Source organism: Manis pentadactyla, chromosome 2, assembly GCF_030020395.1.
Source record: "Manis pentadactyla isolate mManPen7 chromosome 2, mManPen7.hap1, whole genome shotgun sequence".
Lineage (NCBI taxonomy): Eukaryota > Metazoa > Chordata > Mammalia > Pholidota > Manidae > Manis > Manis pentadactyla.
In genome coordinates this window covers 16,478,844-16,501,477 of record NC_080020.1, presented here as the reverse complement: position 1 = coordinate 16,501,477, position 22,634 = coordinate 16,478,844, and the positions used below count along the sequence as shown (strand labels likewise).

Sequence of the window (22,634 nt, the reverse complement as noted above, 5' to 3'; positions counted from 1 at the left end):
TAATTATATAATTTATATAATTTATATAATTATATAATTTATAAAAATATATAAATTATATATATTATATTTAATATAATATTATATTATATTATAGCTTATATTATTAGCTTATATTTTTTACCTTTTCAGAATTATTGATTTTTTTATATTATATTTTTATATTATATTTAATTATATAATTTATATAATTTATATAATTATATAATTTATAAAAATATATAAATTATATATATTATATTTAATATAATATTATATTATATTATAGCTTATATTATTAGCTTATATTTTTTACCTTTTCAGAATTATTGAACCATGCATATTGGTTAATTTTTGTATTTATGAAGGGACCATCATGTGTTTCTAAAACCATTATTTGTCCAGTCATAAACATCTTGTCAACATAAACACACTGGCGAAATACCTTAGAGCAACAGTTCTCAAAGTGTGTCCAGGGGTCACCTAATAGGTCCAGAATACCTAGTAAGTCCCTAAGATTCTCACAGAGGGTCTACAGGTCAAAACTTTTTTCGGATGGCAGGAGCAGATCCTTCTCTATCAGTAATACTTTAAGTTTAAATGAATTAAACTCCCCAGTCAAAAGACATAGATTGCCTGACTGCATAAAAAAGCAGGATCCAACTATATTGCCCTCTCTTGCCATTTCTATTCAACATAGTACAAGTTCTAGCCAAAACAATTAAGAAAAAGAAATGAGGCATCCTAATTGGAAAGGAAGAAGTAAAATTATCTCTGCATAGATGTCATGATCTGAAAACCCTAAAGAGTTCACAAAAATCTGTTAGAATTAATAAATGAATTCAGCAAAGTTGCAGGATACAAAATCTACAATAAAAATCAATTCTATTTCTATATGCTAACAATGAACCATGTGAAAAGGAAATTAAAACAATTTCACTTAAAATAGCAAAAAAATAAAATACCTTGGCTATTGTAAATAATGTTGTGATACGCATAGGAATGCATATATTTTTTTAAACTAGTGGTTTTGTTTACTTTGGATAAATTCCCAAAAGTGGAATTACTGAGTCATATTTCTATTTTTAGTTTTTTGAGAAACCCCCATACTGCTTTTCAGTGGTCTCACCAATTTTCCTTCCCACCAACAGTGTATGTTCCTGTTTCACCATATCCTCACCGGTACTTGTTTCTTGTCTTGTTGACATTAGCCACTCTGACTGGTGTGAGGTGGTATCTCATTGTGTTTTGATTAGCATTTCCCTGATGATTACTGGTACTGAGCATCTTTTCATGTGTCTGGTGGCCATATGTATGTCTGTATGTCTTCTTTGGAAAAATGTCTACTCTGTCCTATTTTAATCAGATTATTTGGGGGTTTGTGGGTGGGTGGGGTTGAGTTGGTTGAGTTGTTTATACATTTTAGATATTGGCCTCTTATTTGATGTATCATTTGCAAATATATTCTCCCATTCAATAGATTGCCTTTTCATTTTGTTGATAGTTTCTTTTGCTGTGCAGGAGCTTTTGAGTTTGATGTAGTCTCCACTTGTTTATTTTAGATGTGCATATATACAGTAGAATATTGCTCAGCCATAAAAAAGAATGAAATGTTGCCATTTGTGACAACATGGGTGAACCTAGAGGGTATTACGCTAAGTGAAATAAATCACAGAGAAGAGGAAGAAAAATGCCATATGATTTCACTTGCATTTGAAACATACAAACCAAACAGAATAGACTCATAAACACAGAGAACAGATTGGTGGTGGTTTTGGTGGGGAGGGGTGGGAGAAGAGGAAAATTGGTGAAGGGGAAAAAATTAGCAAGAATGTTTGTTACCTTGACCTGGCAATGGCTACATGAGTGTATACACACATTAAAATTCATCAAACTGTACACTAAATTTGTGCTCTTTATTGTATTTACCTCAATAAAAAAGAATAAAAGAATAAAATACTTAGCAATAAACTTAACCAAGGAGGTGAAAGATCTATACACTGAAAACTACCAAATATTGCTGAAAGAAATTAAGAAACAAAATTAAAAGGGAAGACATCTCATGTTCATGAATTAGAAGACTGAATAGTGTTAAGATGTCAGTACTACCCAAAGTGATACACAGTATACATCCCTATCAAAATCCCAGTGACATTTTTGGCAGAAGTAGAATCCATCCTAAACATCATATGGAATCTCAAGGGACGCCAAAATTTTCAAATCTTGAGAAAGAAAAGCAGAGTTGGAGGTCTCACACTTACTCATTTCAAAACTTAGTGCAGAGTAGCAGTGACCAAGGCAGTGTGCTACAGGTGTAAAGACCAAGGCTATAGGATAGAGAGGTCGGAAACACCCTGTGTGTGGTCAAGTGATTTTTGACAAAAGAGTTTTAGGATCATTCAACGGAAAAGGGATAGTATTTTCAGCAAATGGAATTGGGTAAACTGGATATCCATATGCAGCATGCACCAAATTGTAATTAGGTGATGGATGTGTTAAGCTTATTGAGGTAATCATCTTGTAATATATATATACATAAAATCATGTTGTACAACTTAAACTTGGAAGATGTTATATGTCAATTGTATCAGTAAAGCTGGGGCAGGGGGAGGGGGCAGAATGAGGTTGGATCCTGCCTTACACCATATACAAAAATTAACTAAAAATGAACCAAAAACCTAAAAGTATAAAACTCTTAGAAGAAAATGGATGTTTGGATAAACAAAATATAGACACCATGGAATATAAATCAGCCTTAAAAAGGAAGGAAATTCTGACACTGCTATAGCAAGGATGAACCTGAGAACATTATTCTAAGTGAAATAAGCCAGACACAAAAAAAGACAAATAATGTATGATTCCACTTATATGAGGTCCCTAGAGTAATCAAACTCAGAAAGTACAACAGTTGCAGGTGAGGGAGTTGTTTAATGGGGACAGAGATTCTATTTTGTAAGATGAAAAAGCTCTGGGGATCTCTGTACAACTAAGTGAACATACTTAACACTATTGAACTGTACACTTAAAAACGGTTGACATGGTAACCTTATGTTACTGTTTGTTACTACAAGTAACTTTTTTTAAAAGGATCCACATCAACATCCCATTTTTCATATGAAACGACTTTAAAATAATAGGAAAAAATTATTTTCATAATAAAACTAGTAGTATTTACCTTTTCACATCTCTCTGCATGAACTGGAGTTTTCCACAGGCTACCTGATGTGTGACATCACAGTACATTGGGTGTGGGGACAGGAGAGTGCAGTTTCCTTAAGACAGACATCAAAAAAACTTCTGAAGTGTAAAAAAGAAAAGTGCCATTCTCACTAAATATTTTGTTTTAAAAGGTTACTCCATAAAAATGTGCTATGTGGTCGAAATACCCGGATGCAAATATGCCGGCTGCCAGCAGTGAGGTTCTGCAGTGGGGGAGGAGCGGAGAGTCGCCCGGAGAGCGCTCGGGTTTGGGGGCCTCAAGGAAGCCTGTCACAGGACGAAAGCTGAAGTCGCCGGGGGCAGGACGCCCCGGACGCTCTGAGACTGCGCCCCTGGGCCCCCTGCTAACGTGCCAGGATCACCCTGAGCGGTCGCCCCGGGGGTCCTCTGCTCCCGCTGGGGCCTCCCTGCGGGCCGCGCTTTCATCCCCGACTCGCCGCGGCCCGAGCTGGGCGCGCAGGGCGCCGGCCGGCCGGCCTGGGAGGCTGGGGGGCGCCCCCGCCGGGGCCTGGGCCCTGGTCCTTTCGGGGGCCGCGCCCCTCGCCGAGGCGCCCCCAGCACCGGCCGTAGGGCTCCTTCCCCGCTCACCCAACCATCCTAGCAGTGGGCTCTGATCCCTGGAAAATACCTGGGATAGAGGTTATTTTTTTAATCCCCAACATAAGCAAACTAATTATGTTATCTTAAAGTTCCAGAATTAATAAGGGAAGTTCACATGTTGAGTCATGTGGTAGTTTTAAGGTTTAAATTTGGATAACGTGTTAGTTCTTGTGAAATTTTAACAAAAGCATTATTTTAAAGTAACTGGTATGAGAAAACAGGTTAATATTTGAAGTATTAAGAGAATTGTTGAACTTTGCTACTGCACGATTGTCATGATGAAACATGAAGACATCAGAATTGTACCTCATGCTAATGCTTCAGTTGTGAGAAGCTTCTGAAAATACAGTCATTCTGAATGTAGACATACTAATTTGACTTAACTTTGTCTGCACGGTGTCCTACAGATTTCATCTGGTGCAAATGGGAACAATTTTGAGTTGATTTGTTAACATTTCCTACTAAAAAGTACTTCTTAAGTGCTTAATTGTTATCTGTTTGACTTAGAATACCAATTGAAACCATTTTTATGTTTCTGAAATATGAAATGAGCTGATAATGTAAAATATATTCAAAATGTTACTGTATAACAAAAATATGGAAACTAATATTGAAAGCAGGTTGACTACATAATCTAGTGTGTTTTAATTTGGATTTTTACTTAAACACTCTAAATTAGAAGAGCTGACCTAGAAAGGCTTTAATGAAAGAAAAAAAAGGACATTTACCCCTTCTCTGAACATTCCACCATATGAACAGAAAATAAAGTGACATTAGAAAACACCAGGGATTTGTTTTAACAATCGCATGCTATGTGCAAAGCACTGAGCTGATAATGGATGAGAAAGTGCTTCACAACATAAAGTGATATATAAATCACAAACAGTTCTCACTCTTTTGGCCAAATCATCTCCCTGAGGTACATTTTAACTTTGAAAACTTGTAGTTTCTGTACCAGTATTAATGTATATGGTTGTAATAATATTTTTAATAAATCAAAAATAAATGGTGTGTTTACACATTTTAAAAAGTGTGCTATGTGGACTTTAATGGGTTTGTTATTAAATGAATTAACATACCTTTAAGTTCTCAATTTTAATTTTCTTACACAGTAAATACCATAAATATAGCCATCTATACAAAAGCTTTTTGTAAAAGCTCATCAATAAGATTTTTTTCATTCATTTTAATTCTTTAAATGCTTGATTTTTCTAATGTTCAGATTATACATAACTTTCATTTTTTAATGTAATAGTTTTGAGATGCATACAAATAAAATGCCAGGTTTTCAAATGACTACAATAAAACAAAAATTACAGTGTAACATGTTCTCTTAAAAATAAAGGAATTACCAGGAGTTGAGCAGAAAGAGGAGCCTGGGAAAGGCCACTCTGGACTAGCTGCTGTCATCGTCATCAGATCCACGTGGATTGTGAGTGTGAGTCCTCTGCGTGTGCACAGCCCCACATCAGCTGCTGTACCTACATCAGCCCTATGTATCAACAGCCATATGGAACTGTCACTCTCAACTCAGCCATTTGTCCTTCCAGTGCAGTGCTGGGGGTCCTCAGGGAGATGGGGCCAAGAATTCCTGGGGAGCTCTGTAAATCCCTGCCTGTCCCCCTTGCTAAAAAGCAGAGAATGCCTTGCTGATGCAGGTCAACAAGTAGTAAGAAATATATTCACATGTTAAGGAGTATATTATTATAACACTGGGCCCTTCTTTAAATTCCCTGACAAGGAATATAGTTATATTACATGAAGTATGCAGCAGAGTGAAAGATTATTCTATTTTACATGAGAGAATCAAGAGGAACAAAATCTCTTTTAGACAGGCAATTCTAAAGTCCAAATTAAATGAGAACACTTCATTTCCTTTGATACAGAAAATACTTGATCTAGACAATGTTAAGGGATCTTACAACCCAAAGTTTTGAAACCAAAGGCAGCTGTGCAGAACCAGAAGTATTACAGTATCAAATTTATAGGAATATATTTCCCCAGAAATAAAAACATGATAGCCAAAATATCTCTAAAACATTTATATTTTCACAGTATGTTTCTGCACATATGTCTAAGAAACATTAATATTTGGAATCTCAAATATATTAATCTACAGATCAGTTTGGATGGGTGTGAGCAGGTATGTGTATCACTCAAAGTACCTGAAAAATTTAGTTAAGAAGTGGCCTCTCTCCTGCTCTCACAACTTACAATTTTGAAATTTATTTTTGAGCCAGTTTACTTTTAGGACAGAAAAATCAGGACTTTTCTCATGCTGTTGAACTCTACAGCACAATTTCAGGGTCTAGTTTTCTTTTTCTTCTTTCTGTTGTTTTTCATTTATGTATGTAAAAATGTAGCAACTCTCGTATTAAGTAAAATGGTCCTCACCAATAACCATGCACAATATTGCACCTTCCCTTTAAAGCTCCTTTTGAAAGGTATCCAGTGTTGAGGTGGTGATAGGCCTTTATGTTTTTTCCAGAGAAATTTCTGAGACTGATCCTAACACCCAGCAATCTGAAGGCATGACTTACAGATTCTCAAGACTTTAAATGAATCTTCCTTCTACAAGGGCCCCGCCCCCACCCAGAGCTGCATTGTGCCATGGCAGGAGACTCAAGTCTAAGAAGTTCCTGTCTGAGGTGGGGTTTGCTCTGTATTCAAGGGCATGATGCTGTTGCATGGAAAGGCCAGCCAAGGATAGGGGCCTCCCTGGCCTGGGAAAGTGGGTGACTTATAAACCCCCAGAGCTGCTAGAGTTGAGGGATCCTCTGTGGTGAGACTGGAAAGGCGCTATAGAGAGAGGACGCCCTGGCGGCTGCTGCAGGGTGTCCAAATCCAGAGCCCAGGCCGTTGGCGGCTGAGAGAGGGAGGCAGGTTTGGAAGGGGAGTGGTGTGAAAGGGAAGCTTGGTCTTGGGCTGACAGGTCCTGTCAAGCAGGCTGCTGAAGCTTTTCAAGTGATATCAACAGCGAAAGTCCAAGACATCCTCTGGTTGAGAAGGACCAGAGCCAAAGCTGCTTGCAGGCAGGCAGAGGAGAAGGTGGCCTGGTTTCTTTCATGAGATCCAGTCCCTACATGTCATGGGGAGGTGGAGAAGGGAGGAAGCCCACTGGGACAGGATTGGGTTGTGTGAGAATAGCAACTGTGACTGTTACCTGTGTGCACTGATTTCCTATAAGCTTCCATGGCCCAGGAGAAACACACAACATCTACTCAACAAAATTCAGATGATCTGTGGAAAAGCTATTTGCAGATCAGGGCTGTCCAGCAGATGCCCTTCGAAAGAGGGCGTGCCCTGCGGCCACACTACCTGACAGGGGTAACGGCTGGATTCTGACAGAGCAAGGTGTGCAGAAGGCCTGCACCTGTTAAGATGTCTTTGGGATCGTCATTCTTCCCTATAAGAGAGACTGAGGTTTGTCAGAAGGGCCCTGCAGCACTGTCTCTTTGTTCTACTCTGAACATTAAAGCCCATGGATAGTTGGAGAAAACTGGAATTTATAAAATCCTTGAAGCAGCTTCTGTTTGTATTCTTCCTGAGGTTTCACCCTGTCCTCTGATTCACGTAGATACAGGCACTGCTTGTTCCGTGAGTGCAGCTGCACTACTTCCTGTTGTACCTAGAGATGCCATAGCGGCTCTGCCATCTCCATTGTGTAATCGCACTGTGTGGCCCTCACAGCATCTTCCAACCACACATAGGTGACACAAACACTGGCCCTTGGACCTCTTGAGCCTGAATATGGTGTGTTTTTGTTGATGGCAACTTTAAATATTTTACCAAATGTCCCAAATACAGCATAATGCTGCTTAATATATTTATGCTGACTCAATATGGAATGGACAAACAATAGGTGCCCATAACCATAGCATTCAGGGGTCCCTGAAAATTGTCTAGCTTTTGGGGGAACACAATGCAGACTTTGCCTTAATAGAAGTCTGCGCAATACTTACTGTTTCTAAGTTACTAGGTTCAACAGCTCCTTCTTACAATAGGTAGATATAAAAAGAAATAACTAAAGGAAACATTGCAACTTGCATGTGATTTAATGAAGAATTCCTACTTTCCTTTCCACTGAAAAAACATACCAAGAAATTTTGCAAAAGTGTATCACTGTCTCACTCTGCTGTTTGTTGGTGTGATTTAGAACTTAAAGAAACTATGGTACTTTCTGGACTAAACTATGGTCGGTATAGAACTCAGCAGTAAATCATCTACTGGATCAGGGACGGTCAAGTGTGTCAGTATCAGGATATTCTGGAGCAAAGGAAATCAAACCACCAAAACACTTTTATAACAATATTTCTACATGTATTCTTTTTTATTTTTTTGAATATAGATAATATACAACATTATTTTGGTTTCAGACGTCCAACATGGTGACTCGACAATTATATACACATTATGTAATTACAAATGTTATATAAATGTTTACCATGGTAAGTGTAGTTACTCTCTGTCACTATACCGATGTTACAGTATTATTGGCTATATTATCTATGTTGTACTTCCATTCTTGTGGCTAACTTATTTTATAATTTGAAGTTTGTGCCTTTTTATCCCCTTCACTTATTTTAGCCATGCCCCCCACCACCTCCCCTATGGTAGGTAACCAGCAGTCCATTGTCTGTGTTTATAAGTCTACATGTATTTCTTATCATCTTAGTATCTCTGTTTTTGTTTCAGCTGTGATCATGTAACCTATTGCTGCAAAGAAACAGCAGTTGCAGCATTTATCTGTTTGCACTGATATCCTATAAGCTTCCATAGCCCAAGAAAAACACACAACATCTACTCAAAAAATTCAGATGATCTCTGGAAAAGCTATTTGCAGAAGATCAGGGCTGACCAACCGATCCCCATTTAAGTTCTTAAGCCTTTAATTGTGAACCCTTAGTTATCAAAACAACTAACAAACTCCATAGAAAATTCCCAAGCTGCCTGAGAAGATAAACACCACGGGGCTGACTCTGCCTTTAACTGAAGGCTTCATCTCTACTTTATCAATTATTTAAGTTCAAAATTCTGGAAAAGTGAACCTATTTAATTAGGAAGAAAACCTGCAGCCATATTTGGGACAACAATTTTATTTTCTTTCCCTAGCTCATTCTAAGTTATAAAAACTTCTTGAAATCCTGAAGGTAAATTCTAGTTATTTTTCCTTAATAAAAGTCAAAATAATTTTAAAAGTACTCATAGATCCATCTATAAATTGCATTATCTTGGTTTCTAGATAATTCTTTTCCTTACATTTAGATATCTAATGTATCTCACCTACATCAATTTACTAGTTGCTTAAAGACACTAGATTTAATTGTAAAAATAGGTTTATTTGGAAAAAGGAATCCTTTATATTTTTACAAAACAATCTGTGCAATTAAAAAAACAACGTATCTATGAAAAAGCATGCTCTCTGGAAACAATCTTATTTGGAAAGTCTAGATCACAGCTGACAAGTGATTGCGGTCTGGGCTGTTCTCAGCCAAAACATCTGCCGCCGCCCTGATCCACAGCAGGGAGCCCTCTGACTGCAGGAGCAGCGGCATCTTGGGGGGCTCCTGGTCACACAGCCATGCCTGGACTCTGGGCACAGCGAGCTGCACATCGCCTTTAGGGCCCCTTCCTTGCCCGCTCAGAGCCTCACAGGAACCACCATCCGACTCTGTCCTCCTATCATGAACCTCAACAAATAATGGAGAGGATGTTGGTCTGCAATCTGTATGCAGCATGAATGGGCTTTACTGGAGAGATGTTTATCTGCCATCTGTGCGTAACACAAATGGACTTTGATCTACTAGAAGGAGGATCTGCCCTTTATGGAAACCCAACCTGCTCTCTCCCTACAGCAAGCCAGAAGCCCACACCTCAAGAGTGCGTATGTTGTAACAACAGGTTTCTCTAGTCTTGGAACTAAGAAGACTAATAATAACTAACTAACTGATTATAGGTGTTTTATTTCCTCCTGTCCATTTACATAAATGGCCCTAATTTTTCCAAGATTATGTATGTACGTTATACATTCATATTAAGCTTTGTTCTTGTTAATCTGCCTCTGCTCTGTCTTTACTCTCTGACTCAGCTACAGAGGAAGAACTGACATATGTGAAGCGTGATGTTTTGAACCAGACTTAACTGCAATGTTTTCTGTGGCCCAGTGACTGGGCTGTGGAAGCAGCCATCCCTTATGACTGCAGAAGCTGACTCCTGAAGTCTGTGTGCTGAGCGTAAGGGCTGACGGTCCAGGGGGAAGGAAAGTCCGGAGGAGGGAGGATGCGTTGCCCCTTCCCTCTTCTCTCCCACTGCTCTGAGCTCACCTCGGACAGAATTAAAAACAGGCAGATGAAGAAAATATAACACTGCGGTAATGAGAACAGAAAAGATGAACAACAGTCATACATTACATCTATGTACATTCATACACTGCATCTGTTTACAGCTCTGCCCTTTTAGATTCTAATTAAATTAGTGTAAGCCAACTATGCAAAAATGGATCTTCAGCCCATCTAAAATAAAAGACACGGCATAATTCATGAAAAATTGTATTATATTTAAGAAAGAAGGAAGGAGTTATGAGGCAGGGAGACCTATAAGTTTCCAGAATGCAAAGATTTATACTTATTTGTTTATAGTGTATATATTTTTGTGCAATTTTTGAACATTGGTCATAAGAAGAAAAATGTAGTATATTTGTGCACATGTGTGTAGGCATGTGTGTATGTGTATGTGTGTATATATGTTGTGTGCATGTGTTGTATATGTATGTGTGTGTAATCCTGTTTTTCATTCATGCTCTAGTTCCATCTGAAGAATTTGTAAAATCCCTTCAAAGAGCCAGCTATAATCAAGTGCCTATTTCCCCCTGGTTCTAGTCTAATACAGTATCTGCACTCTGTGGGCATAGTTAGTACCTGTCTACTGACTTGTTGACCAGCCTTTTTTCTATTTATTCCTGTGAATGACTGAAAGGTGCTTTCTGGTGCTAGTTTCCCCATGTCCATCAGGTCCACTCTGAGGGTACACTGAGAAACAGTTTTGACGTTGGCCATAAATGTGCCTATGAAGCATTTAGACAATGCTTCTGGATTTAAGATGAGCCTTCACACGAAGACTTAAGAAGAGACTGAAGTGGAAGAAGAGGCAGGAAGTGGGGGAGGCCTAGCCACCGTGACCTGGCAGCCCTGCGGCAGTGCAACGGGATCAGGGATGCCTGGGACCCATGAGGGACGACCGACAACCCAGTTGCACATCTCAGCAACCAGATCTCAGGGAGGCAACTCACAAAGGATGGCTGAACGCCAGCAATGCCCCCTCCCAGCATGCCCTGAATCCAGTGAGATGTCCCTGCTTGCCTGCGGAGCCCGAAGGCTGGTGGTCCTGGAAGTGACCCCCCGGGCCCAGGACTCAGGGCAGGGCAGGGAGAGGTGCAGACAGACTCAGGGAGCCCGGGGGGTGGCGGGGGGGAGAGGCGGGGTGCTGCGGGGAGGGAAGGGGAGTCCGCGCCCCCGGAGCCCTGGGCCCGGCCCCTGCCCCACTCGTCCTGTCCCCGCCCCGCCGCCAGGGTCCCGGGGGAGGCGGGCCCCTCACTGAAGTGCAGACGAGGCGGGGCCCGAGGGGGCAGAGCTCTCCTCCGGGTCACAGGCAGATGCCTGGTCACCAAGTTTCCTGCCCTTCCAGAGAAGCTGCCCTGTCTGAGACTGTGTTTCCGGGCTCCCTGTGGCACCCCGAAACGGCCTTGGCGTTAGTTCTCCCCTAGGGAACCCCAGTGCAAGTGACGTGTGTCATTCAGGGCAAGGCGGGCTCTTTCCCCGCCCCTGGAGGCAAAGCGCCCCAAACCTTCCGAGAAAGAGGAGCCAGAGATTAAAGAGCCCCCGGCCCCGGAGTCTCCCAGGGACAAAGCTGCTCACAGCTGGGAACATTTGCACGGAACTGTCCCAGGAACAAACGTAACTAGACCTCTGCCCCCGGACGTTCCCGCAGAGCAGGTCCGTCTAGAGGAGGCTTGGGAGCGTCCCCACTAGGATTAGGCTGCAGCCGAAGCCGCCCCAGGGGCCGGGAGGAAGAAGCAAGTGTGCGGTGAGATGCACGGGCTGCAGGCATCGCTCGGCAGCACAAGACATTAATCACTCCGAGGGTTTATCCGAAGATGCACCAGAGCCTCTTCAAACAGCAAGCTTCTAATAAATTATCATGTTCGCAGAAAAAAGACTTGCCTCCTTTACCACACGTTTCCCTTAAAGTGCTCCCACTGGGGGAGGGGAGGCATTAGGAAACGGCCGAGGCCTGCGGGGTGAGGACAGGAGCAGACAGGGTGCCCCTGAAAGGATGACTTCACCGCCGCACCCAAGGCCCGCGGTGCAGGTGCCACACCTCAGCCTCCCGCTTCCCCTGGGCAACGCGTGTCCCCCCCGCCGCTGGGGAAGCCGGGTAATGACGTACGGGTGGGAGTCCCCGTTACCGAGAGCTCCCTGGGGCCCCCCTGCCTGCAGCATTCCCCGTCACGGGCAGTCCTGACCACCGAGGGCAGCAGCGCCCGGCCTTCCCGGGCGGGGCGACTGAGGGGCCTTGGGCAGTGACGGGACCGCCCCGACGAGACCGAGGTCCCTGGGGGTGACGGCCTGCCTTCTGAAGGGCAGGCCTGGAACTCAATCAGAAAATAAATGTCAGATCTGATTACGTCACTGGACTCCAGTAGACACTAGCCAGGTGACATTTCACCTCAGCCTTTAGGGCAAGGCAAGAAGGGGCTTCTAAGTCAATAGTGACTATTCCACTCCCAAATCAAATTTCCACTAAGACTTATACATAAAACTGCACACAAATCTACATAACTGCCCACCATTCTCGGGCCTGTAGGAATATGTATGTTGACACAAAGCGCCCAGTGATAAATAAGAAAATTCTGACACATTCGGGACCTACCACCTGGGTTAACAGCCATTCTACTAAATCAATAATGTTTATTGTAATGATTTGTGAGGAGACATACTGATGAGCATTGTGGATAAAAAAGTAACGTGCTATCTGTTCCGATCCTTAGCTTTTATTTCCAGTCTGAAGAAAATGGTGATGAGTACCACCAGTCAACGCAGAGGAGACAGGCACTGGGAAATCGCCCAGGACGTGCTTTGCTAAGGGCTCGTCACTGTTTCTGCTTAAGCCACGATTTGCCATGAGTCAGGGTATTTGTGATTTACTGGCTACACAGATTCTGAGACTAGCATTCTCTTTTCTTTTTAAATGTTTTATTAAGGTATTATTGATATACAGTCTTATGAAGGTTTCACATGAAAAAACAATGTGGTCCCTGGTTGGCATTTGGGTGCACTGAGTGGGGGTTCAGGAGGCTGGCACTGCTCCGGGTGACCAGAAGGACTGCATACTAAGTAAGTACTACCAAGGAACAAGTCAGACTTAAATTTTAATGAGGGAGCATGTAGATGAATTTGCTGTTCTTTGGGAATTTTGTACTTTTACAACTAGTCAAGATTTTCCAACTGAAATACACTTAGCCATGTAAATAAAAACTACATATAATTTAAGATCTGTCTTCTAGAATTTTGGTGTTTCCCCATTCTTATGAAATCAACAGGTAATTTAATTCTGAAAATTTGGGTTTTTATCAGTGTATGTACATATTTCAGGAAAGAAAATATTGGTGCTCGGGTTCCTCAGGCAGCTGCCGGCGGCCTTTGCACCCCCTGCATCTGCACCTGTGTCTGTGACGTTTTCCCGTCTTCTTTTCCCTCTGCTGTCCTACATTTTTGGGGGCTTTTCCTTCTTCATGTCTTCTCCCTTTTGTTAAGCTCTTGGTGGGTAGCCTTAAAATAGTGACCACAAATAATCCCAAATTTATCTCCAGTGTGGTATATTTGATCTCATTTTTTATTCCATAAGTTTTTTTTTATAGGGTGGGTTATTGTCTGCTAACCAAAGAATATGTTAGGAACTTCACCTCCTAACTCCCTGGTTTTGTTTTGTTTTTAATTTCTGTTTTGGTATCATTAATCTACAATTACATGAGGAACATTATGTTTACTAGGCTCCCCCCATCACCAAGTCCCCCCTACATATCCCATCACAGTCACTGCCCATCAGCATAGTAAGATGCTATAGAATCACTACTTGTCTTCTCTGTGTTCTACAACCCTCCCCGTGTCCCCCCGACCTACATTAAATTCCAATAACTTCTTAAACTAAAAATAACTCCATGACTTGAGATGCAGTACAGAAATGATGAGTGAGGGAATAAAATTGGTCTCAAGTTTGCTCACCAAGCAGTTAGAAGAATGTTGATACTGATGCACTTTTTTTGTTGTTGAAGCAAAATTGGTAATGTAACATGATGTCGATTTCTGGTATAAAACTTAATAATTTGATTATTGTACACTACAAAGTGATCACAGGTCTAGTTGGCAACCATCATCATTCCACTGACCACCTTTACATCCTCCCCCCACCTTTTGGGCCCCTTCCACTTTGAACCACCTCTCTGTTCTCTGTATCTATGAGTTTGGTTTGGTTTGGTTTGGTTTTTTAGATTCATATATAAATGAAGTCATGGTACTTGTCATTGTCTGAGTTTAATTTTACTTCACATAATACCCTTAAGGTCCACCCATGTCACAAATGGCCTATTTCCTTCTTTTTTATGGCTGAGTAGCATTGCATTGAATATATGTACCACATCTTCTTACCAATCATCAATTGATGCACACTTTAGATGTTTCTGTATCTTAGCTATTTGAAGTAATGCTGCAGTGAACATTGGGGTGCATATATCTTTTCAAATAAGTGTTTTCATTTATTTCAGGTAAATATCCAGAAGCAGAATTGCTGGATCATATGGTATTAATTTTTTGAGAAACTTCCATTCTGTTTTCCATAGTGGCTGCACCAATTCATATTCCTGCCAAAAGTGTACAAGGTGTGAGGTGATATCTCACTGTGGTTTTGATCTGATCTGCATTTCTCTGATAATTTAGTAATGTTGAGCATCTTTTCTTGTAGCTGTTGCCCATCTGTATGTCTTCTTTGGAAAAATATCTATTTAGATCTTCTGCCCATGTTTTAGAGATTGGTTGGTTGGGGTTTTGTTTTTGTTTTTGTTTTTGCTTTTTAGTTGTAATGAGTTCTTCATATATTTTAGATTTTAACCCCTTACCATATGTATGATTTGCAAATACTTTCACCCATTCAGTAGGTTGCATTCTCATTTTGTTGTCAGTTTCCTTGCTGTACAAAGCTTTTTAGTTTGACAGAGTCCCATTTACTTATTTTTTCTTTTGTTGCCTTTGGAGTCTGATCCAAAAATTGAATGCCAGGACTAATGTCAAGTAGCTTACCATCTATTTTCTTCTAAGAGTTTTATGGTTTCACATCTTATATTAAGTCTTTAACCCATTTTGAGTAAATTTTTGTTTATGGTATAAGGTAACTGTCTAATTTCATTTTTTGTGTGTAGCTGTCCAATATTCCTAACACCATTTACTGAGGAGCGTGTCCTTTCCCCACCATGTATTCTTGGCTCCTTTGCCATAAATTAGCTGCCATATACGTGTGGGTTTATTTCTAGGCTTTCCATTCTGTTGTACTGACCTGTGTATCAGTTTTTTTAGGCCTATACTATGCTGTTTGATTATTATATATTTTAGTGTAGTGTGAAGTCAGAGCATGAGACCTCTAATCTTTGTTCTTCCTCAAGATTGCTTTGGCTCTTTTGGGGCTTCTCTGCCTTGACAGAAATTTTACAACTATTTGTTCTAGGTCTGTAAAAAATGCTGTTGGGATTTTGATAGGGATTGCATTGAATCTGTAGTGTGAGTAGTTATAGACATTTTAATAATATTAATTCTCCCAATCCATGATCACAGACTATCTTTCCATTTATTTGTGTCTTCCTCAGTTTCTTTTACCAGTTTCTTATAATTTTCAATGTACAGGTTTTTCACCTCCTTTGTTAAATTTGTACCTAGTTATTTTATTATTTTTGATGCAATTGTACATGGGATTGTTTTCTTAATTTCTCTTTCTGGTAGTTCATTAGTATGATCTAGAAAATGCAACAGATTTTTGTATATTAATTTTTGTTTCCTTCTACTTTACTGAATTCATTAATTCTAACAGTTTTTTTGGTGGAGTCTTTAGGGTGTTTTATATATAATATCATGTCATCTGTAAATAGTGAAAGTTTTACTTCTTTTGATATTTGGATGCCATTTATTCCTTGTTATTGCACAATTGGGTCAAGGATTTTAATATTATGTTGCATAAAAATAACAAGAGTGGTCATCCTTGTCTTGTTCTTAATCTTAGAAGAAAAGCTTTCAGCTTTTCCCTATTGAGTATGATGTTAGCTGTGAGCTTGTTATATGTGGCCTTCATTATGCTGAGTTACCTTCCCTCTACACTCATTTTGTTGAGTGTTTCTCATAAATGGATGTTGAACTTTGTCAGATGCTTTTTCTGCATTTATTGAGATAATCATATGATTTTTATCCATTGTGTTGATATTATGTATCATGTTGATTGATATGCAGATGTTGAAACATCCTTTGATCATGGTATATGAACCTTTTAATTTATTGTTAAAGTTGGTTTGTTAATATGTTGTTGATGATTTTGGGGGCATGAGTTTAGGGGCATTCCCTTCCTATTGAGTTTTTAGGAAGAGTTTGAGAAGGATAGGTTTAAATTCCCTTTGAAGTTTGGTAGGATTCACCAATAAAGCCACTTGGTTCTGGACTTTTGTTTTATGGGAGTTTTTTATCTTAGTAATTCAATCTCCTTACTAGTGTACAACCTGTTCAAATTTTCTTTTTTTTTGTAAGATTTAATGTTTCTGTGAATTTATCCATTTCTTCTAGGTTGTCCAAATTATTGGCATATAATTGTTAGAAACTGTCTTTTATGACCTTTTGTATTTGTGGTATCAGTTGTAGTATCTCCATTTTTGTCTTGTCTGAGCCCTCTCTATCACTGTGAGTCTAGCTACAGGTTTGTCAGTTTGCTTTAACTTTTCAAAGAGCCAGCTCTTAATATCATTGATCTTTTATTGTGTCCTTTTAGTGCCTATTTCACATATTTCCATTCTGATCTTTATTATTTCCTTCTACTAACTGTGGACTTCATTTGTTTTTTTCCTTGGTTCTTCAGGTTGATTATTTGAGGCTTTTCTTGTTTATTGACGCAGGCCTGCAACACTATGACCCTAACCTCAGAGAACTGCTTTCTTTGCATCCTACAGATTTTGGGGTGTTGTATTTCTGCTTTCATTTCAAGTTATTCTTTCATTTGTTCATTGACCCGTTGATTGTTCAGTAGCATGTTTAATATCAATGTATTTGTGATTTTTCCAGTTTTCTTCTTGTAATTATTTTCTAGTTTCATACCATTGTGGTGAGAAAAGATGGTTGGTATGATTTCAGTTCTCTTAAATTTATTAAGATTTGTTTGTGGCCTAACATGTGATGTGTCCTGGAGACTGTTCCATGTGCACTTGAGACGAATGCATAGTCTTCTGCCTTTGGATGGAATGTTCTGTACCAATTGAGTCCTTCTGGTCCAACATGTTATTTAAAACCAATGTTTCCTTACTGACTTTCTGTCTGGATGATCTATCCATTGGTATAAGTGACAGATTAAAGTGCTCTACTATTATTGTATTGTTGTCACTTTTTCTTTTTAGCTCTTGTTATATTTACAATATGTATTTACATGCTCATATATGTTGGGTGTGTAAATACTTACAAATGTTACACCCTTTTGTTGGGTTGATCCCTTTATTGTTTTGTAATACTCTTCTTTGTGTTTTATTATAATTTGTGTCTTAAAATCTATTCTTTCTGATATAAGTATAGCTGCACCAGCTTCCTTTTCATGTCGTTTTGTTGGAGTATCTTTTTCTATCCACTCACTTTCAGTTTTTGTGGGATTTTACATCTGAAGTGAGTCTCTTGTGGGCAGCATATAGATGGGCCTTGTTTTTTTCTTCATCCATTCAGCTATTCTCTGTCTTTTGATTAGGGAATTTAGCCCATTTACATTTAAAATAATTAATAATAAGCATTAATTATTGCCATTTTAATTGTTTTCTAGATTTTTTTTAGTGCCTCTCTTACTTTTGCTGTTATGGTTTGGTGACTTTCTTTAGTGTTATATTTAAATTCTTTTCCCATTTTTTTTGTATCTAAGTTTTTGCTTTGTGGTTACTGTGAGATTCACATATAACAGCATACATATGTACAGTAGTCTATTTTATTTTTTTTTAATTTTCAAAAATTTTTTATTCAAAAAGTGCAGACATTTGTATGCCTATCACCCAAAATTAACAAATACTAATTTTCAATTTTCATTTTGGATTTTTCTTAAGAAATTAAACATTACAGATAAAGTTAAACTATGCTGTTTTCTCTGCTTGATTTCCCTCCCTCCACATAATTTCTAAGAATGATTCAAGTCCATTAAAAAAATTTTTTTATTAAGATATGATTGATATACACTCTTATGAAGGTTTCACATGAAAAAGCAATGTAGTTACTACATTTACCCATATTATTAAGTCCCCACCCATACCCCAATGCAGTCACTGTCCATCAGTGCAGCAAGTTGCCAGAGATCCACTAAGTCCCTTCTCTGTGCTACACTGTTCTCCCCGTGATCCCCCACACCATGTGTACTAAACATAATAGCCCTCAGTCCCCTTCTCTTTCCCTTCCCACCTGCCCTTCCACATTCCTCCCCTTTGGTAACCTCTAGTTCATTTCAAGTCCATTTTTATTTTTACTTTTATGCCATGTTTAAATATGTTTATAGATTCATTTAGTGTTAAATTTACATAAACATATAATCATGTTCTCCAAATCATTTTCTTCAACATTACTTCTGATTTTTCAAGTTTTAACTGTTACATGGTACTTCCTTGAATACATATATATCACAATTTTAAAAAAATTTCCCTACTGATGGACATTTAGGTTGTCTCAGTTTTTTACTGTTCCATAAAATATATTATTGTATGGGTCTTTGGACATACATATGAAGGAATGTATTTAAGAACCATTCTGGGTCAGTCATAGAGTCGGAGTATCAGCATTTGCCAAATTACACCAATTTACACTCTAGCTGGCAGTGATGCTCTCTGCTCTGTTCTCACCAAGATGTGGCCAGACTTTGACATTTTTTGCCACTGTGAAGGGTGGGACTATTCATTTCCCTGACAAGTAAAGAGGTGCTACATCTTTTCCATCTTTATTAAACCTTCTCTCTTCTGGGAATTGCCTATTCTGGTCTTTTATAAAGTTTGCTATAGGATTTTCTTTCTTACTCATTTCATTTAACTGGTGTGTATGTTCCAAGTACCTTCTCCTAGGTTGGCCTTGTCTTTTGTTCATGGGGTTTTTGTCCTTGGTTTTAATTTCAATGTAACCAAATTTATCAATCTTTTATGATCTCTGCCATTTGTACCTTGCCTAAGAAATCCTTCCCTCTCATGAAGTCATTAAGATTTCCTTTTAAATTTTCTTTCCATAATTGTATAGTTTTGTTTTCCACCTTTTCTTTTCCTTTCCTATTTGGTTATTGCTGGGGTATAATAACACTTGATTTTTGTACAACAATCTTGCATCGAAAAACCTTGCTGAATTATGTGATCCTAACATTTTGTCTGTAAGTTCTCCAGGATAGTCTATGTAGAAAAACTTACTGTATGCAAGCACTAACATTTTAAAATTCATTTTTAACACTTTATTTTTAACCTTTAATATGTAAGATGTCAAACACAGATGACAGTATGATGAATGAATGCCCTTGTTCCAAGCACCCAGCTTCAACTTGCCATTCTTGTTTTATCGTCTTTCCCCACAACACCTATTTTTCATTTGCTTTTCCCCCTGAAGTGTTTTAAAGAAAATCCCAGGTCTCATGTTATTTCACCTATAAGTACCTCAATATGTATCCCGACAAAGCTTTTTCTTTTAAATTTTTTTTAAAAAACTTAAAAAACATGAGTAAAGTACCATCATCATACCCAACAAAATTAGTAATTCTTTAATATCATCTAATACCCATTCCATTTTAAATTTTCTGTCTCAAAATGCCTTTCTACGGGTTGGTTTGTTTAAATTATGATGGAAATAAGACTGTCACAGTGCATTTGGTTTATATAATACTTTCTTCCTTCAAACCATGCCATTTGTTGAAGAATTTGTCCAGGAGAATTTCCCACTGGGTGATTCTTCTGATTGTAACTTCATGGCGATTTGTTCCTGTAAACTGCCAGTTAAATCTAAAGGCTTGATTGGATTTTTTGGTTTTCTCATTTGTTTTTGCAGGACTACTTCATAGATACTTCTTGCATTCATCAGCCTGTTTCTTTCCCAGCTATTAAATGTCACAAGTTCATATTTTTCTTACTTGTGATCCCAAAACTGGCAGCATTTTCACCTCATCCACTCTCTTCTTATGTATTTGAAAAGCAGGCGTCATCCATCTACCGCATGAGCACTGTTCATACCAATCGAAAGAACCCAGCTTGGCATTGCATTTGGGGCAAAGAAGCTGTCCATCCATTACTCCCAACAAAGTGGATTCCTTCCACTGTACAGGTTCAATGAAATAAGATGTACATTGAGCCTGATTCCCTGTGGTAAGCATGAAAGATGGTATCATTTTCCTGTGGGCAAAAGCTATAGGACCACTTCCTTCATTATGATACAAAATGCTGGAACTTCGAAATAGGGACCTCCTGCACTTTCTACATTGTAGAGAACCTCATCTTTTAATCCTTGTGAAAGGGTGGTTGGGTCAACAGCAAAGAGTTCTTAAGGTAAGTTCTGCAATTCTGGATACTTTTCTGTAACTTTTGTAAACGGTGCTGCTTATAAATTGCACTAGAGGTATCTACTTCATATCCCATTTCCTGGTATAATTTCAATTGCCACTCACACCCCGCATTCATCTTCGCCTCTGGCTGATAGTCTGGAGGTTTTCACAGGCTTTTTCAAAGGTAAGTTGGTCCGTCTTCCTCACGAAAGCAGCCATTATAGCCACACTTAGAGCCACTCCTGCATGACTGAAGAAGAGACCAGCGCAGCAGCACCGCACGGCCCTCGGCGCGGGCCTGGCCAATGGGGGCTCCGCACCGGTCCGCGGCTGAGCACGTCGGTCTCGCGTTTATCCGGCGCCGGCACGAAGACGCTCCGCGGACCCGCGACCCCAGCTGCCGTCTTGCGGTCGGGCCCCTGGGAGTCCACCATCAGCACCACCGTGACGTCCGTCCTCCAGCGGCGCTCCGGCTCCGCCGCCGCCGCCGCCGCTCCGCACAGGGGCCGCCCGGGCCGCGCTGCCGGCATCCGCCCAGCGGAGCTCGCCCGGCGCCGGCAGCGCCCGGGGCTCCCGCAGCCGCGGCCCCCGCCCCCAGCCTCCGACGGGGCGGCCCCGGGCCCGACTGGCCCCGCCCCCACGGCAGTCTGTTTTCCATTGTTAGTAACCAAAGTTTAACACAGTCTAAAAAGTCTACATTTTTTTGCCTCTCCCTCACATTTTATTTTTCATGTCATATTTTACTGCATTTTTACTGCAATCTCCCTTAAGTAATTTTTGTAATTATAGTTAATTTTCCCTCTGTCATCTTCTAAAATTCATACCAGCTTTATAAGCAATTATTCCCTTATATTTACTACATATTTGTCTTTTCTAGGGAGATATTTATTTTCATGTTTTCTTGTTACTCGTTAGTGCCTTTTCTTTTCAGCTTAAAGAAGTCTCTTTAATGTTTCTTATAAGGCCAGCTTAGTGGGGATAGACTTCTTTAGCTTTTGTTTGTCTGGAAAACTCCCTCTCTCTCCTTCATTTCTGAGTGACAGCCTTGCCAGGTAGAGTGTTCTTGGTTGTCTGGTTTTTTTGTTTGTTTGTTTGTTTTGTTTTTCCTCCCTTTCAGCCCTTTGAATGTATCATGGCTTCTGGCACTCAAAGATTCTGCTGGAAAATCTGCTGATAGTTTCATGGGGCATGGGGAGGTGGAGAGGGGAGAGTTGTCTCTTTTAACAAGTTGTTTTCTCTTGCTGCTTTTAAGATTCTTTATTTTTAACCTTTGACATTTTAATTGTAATGTGTCTTGGTATCCCTTTCTTTGGGTTTATCTTATTTGGAACACTCTGCTTCTTGAACCCAGATGTCTGTTTCTTTCCCTAGGTTAAGGAAATTTTCAACCATTATTTCTTCAAATTATTTTTCTGCCCTTCTCTGTCTTTTCTCCTTCTGGGATCCCCATCATACCAAAGTTACTCTGCTTGACATCCGAGAGGTCCCTTTGGCTGCCTTTACTTTTTTTTCCTTCTCTGTTGGGTTGAGTTCCACTGCCCTGACTTCCAGGTTGCTGATCCTTTCTTCTGCTTCATCTTCAACTGCTGTTGAACAGTGTTTTTTTCAGTTCAGTCATTTTATTCTTCAGCTGCATGACTTATTTCGGTACTTTCTTATATTTTCTATCTCTTTGTTCAAGTTCTCACTGTGTTCATCTGTTCTTCTCCCAGGCCACATGAGAGCACAGGTGCAGGGCAAGCCCACCAGCACTGAGCAAGGTAGAGACACCACAGAAATAATTCCCAGTAGTGCTAGCAAGATGGAGTAAGCATGCAAAAATGGCACCTGACAGTGCCTTATTTCCCAGAGAACACCTCAAGAGTTGGAGTGCCTGATGTGGGGTACAAACCCCTCAGTCCTCGGGGAAAAACTGCATATTTGTAAGATCCCTCGTGATTGTGGGTCACTGTGTCAGGAATAGAGTTGTAGTGAAAACACATCTCTGCTCCTCCTACCATCTCAATGTG

At 39.8% G+C, this 22,634-nt stretch overlaps 1 pseudogene; it reads right to left on the bottom strand.

The window, feature by feature from the left end:
* Positions 1-20,202: 20,202 nt before the first annotated feature.
* LOC118924900 (dual specificity protein phosphatase 12-like) lies at positions 20,203-21,693 on the bottom strand (annotated as a pseudogene).
* Positions 21,694-22,634: the final 941 nt, after the last annotated feature.